Below are 2,500 nucleotides of genomic sequence, written 5' to 3' on the forward strand. Positions count from 1 at the left end.
GCGGCGATGTCTCTCTTGTGGCTCACGGGGCTGTTAGGGTGGCACAGAAATCCCTCGGAATGGGAAAACGGGTCATTTTCGTGTCGCCACATTGCATGCGAACCGCATGAAACTTCCAGAGGCATTTGCAGCAGAAATGCATGTGCAGTCAAAAAATTGAATATTTTTCACGGATAGACCCCGTGAAACGCTAGAAATTGGCGGGGATGTGTCTCTTGTGGCTCACGGGGCTGTTAGGGTGGCACAGAAATCCCTCGGAATGGGAAAAAACGGGTCATTTTCGTGTCGCCACATTGCATGCGAACCGCATGAAACTTCCAGAGGCATTTGCAGCAGGAATGCATGTGCACTCAAAAAATGTGATATTTTTCACGGAGAGACCCCGTGAAACGCTAGAAGTGGGCGGGGATGTCTCTCTTGTGGCTCACGGGGCTGTTAGGGTGGCACAGAAATCCCTCGGAATGGGAAAACGGGTCATTTTCGTGTCGCCACATTGCATACGAACCGCATGAAACTTCCAGAGGCATTTGCAGCAGGAATGCATGTGCACTCAAAAAAGTGAATATTTCTCACGGATAGACCCCGTGATACGCTAGAAATTGGCGGGGATGTCTCTCTTGTGGCTCACGGGGCTGTTAGGGTGGCACAGAAATCCCTCGGAATGGGAAAACGGGTCATTTTCGTGTCGCCACATTGCATGCGAACCGCATGCAACTTCCAGAGGCATTTGCAGCAGAAATGCATGTGCAGTCAAAAAAAAATTGATATTTTTCACGGATAGACCCCGTGAAACGCTAGAAATTGGCGGGGATGTGTCTCTTGTGGCTCACGGGGCTGTTCGGGTCGCACAGAAATCCCTGGGAATGGGAAAACGGGTCATTTTCGTGTTGCCACATTGCGTACGAACCGCATGAAACTTCCAGAGGCATTTGCAGCAGGAATGCATGTGCACTCAAAAACTTCTATATGTTTCACGGATAGACCCCGTGAAACGCTAGAAATTGGCGGGGATGTGTCTCTTGTGGCTCACGGGGCTGTTAGGGTGGCACAGAACTCCCTCGGAATGGGAAAAGGGGTCATTTTCGTGTTGCCACATTGCATAGGAACGCCATGAAACTTCCAGAGGCATTTGCAGCAGAAAGGCACGTGCACTCAAAAATTTTAATATTTTTCACGCATAGACCCCGTCAAACGCTAGAAGTTGGCGGGGATGTCTCTCTTGTGGCTCACGGGGCTGTTAGGGTCGCACAGAAATGCCTCGGAATGGGAAAACGGGTCATTTTTGTGTGGCCACATTGCATAGGAACGGCATGAAACTTCCAGAGGCATTTGCAGCAGGAATGCATGTGCACTCAAAAACGTCTATATTTTTCACGGATAGACCCCGTGAAACGCTATAAATTGGCGGGGATGTCTCTCTTGTGGCTCACGGGCGCTGTTAGTTAGGGTCGCACAGAAATCCCTCGGAATGGGAAAAGGGGTCATTTTCGTGTTGCCACATTGCGTACGAACGGCATGAAACTTCCAGAGGCATCTGCAGCAGAAATGCATGTGCACTCAAAAACGTCTATATTTTTCACGGATAGACCCCGTGAAACGCTAGAAATTGGCGGGGATGTGTCTCTTGTGGCTCACGGGGCTGTTAGGGTCGCACAGAAATCCCTCGGAATGGGAAAACGGGTCATTTTCGTGTTGCCACAATTGGCATACGAACGGCATGAAACTTCCAGAGGCATTTGCAGCAGAAATGCATGTGCACTCAAAAACGTGAATATTTTTTCACGGATAGACCCCGTCAAACGCTCGAATTTGGCGGGGATGTTTCTCTTGTGGGTCACGGGGCTGTTCGGCTCGCACAGAACTCCCTTGGTCCACCTGATTCGTGCATACAGGCAGCAACTAAAACTCTGTAAACCTGCTGTGAGGACATCTAAACAGTGGACCAGTGAGGCTGTGGAAGATTTGCGGGCGTGCTTAGACTGTACTGACTGGGATATGTTCACGACTGCTACCAATAGTCTGGATGAACTCACAGAGGCTGTGTACATCAGCTTCTGTGAGGACTGCTGTATCCCAACACGTACCAGGGTGAACTTTAACAACAACAAGCCCTGGTTCTCAGCAAAGCTCAAAAGGTTGAGGTTGGAGAAGGAGGAAGCGTTTAGGAGTGGGGATAGAGACAGATTCAAGGAGTCGAAGAACAGGTTTAGCAAAGCGGTGAGAGAGGCTAAACGACTGTACTCAGAGACACTAAAACACCAGTTCTCTACTAACGACGCTGCTTCTGTCTGCCAAAGGGCTCAGGCACATCACCAACTACAAACCCAGAGCGCCCCACACCACTAACGACTCCCGCCTAGCCAACGACCTGAACGAGTTCTACCGTAGATTTGAAAGACAATTGGACTGTCCTGAACCACCCCTTCCCACCCAAGAGGCCCCATCCCCCACCCATACTACAGAAACGACTCTCTCCTTTCAGGAGGGAGAAGTTAATGGG

The sequence above is a fragment of the Petromyzon marinus genome, unplaced genomic scaffold, assembly GCF_048934315.1.
Source record: "Petromyzon marinus isolate PM22_M1 ecotype Great Lakes invasive population unplaced genomic scaffold, UKy_Petmar_22M1.pri1.0 PM_G_Scaffold_294, whole genome shotgun sequence".
NCBI lineage: Eukaryota > Metazoa > Chordata > Hyperoartia > Petromyzontiformes > Petromyzontidae > Petromyzon > Petromyzon marinus.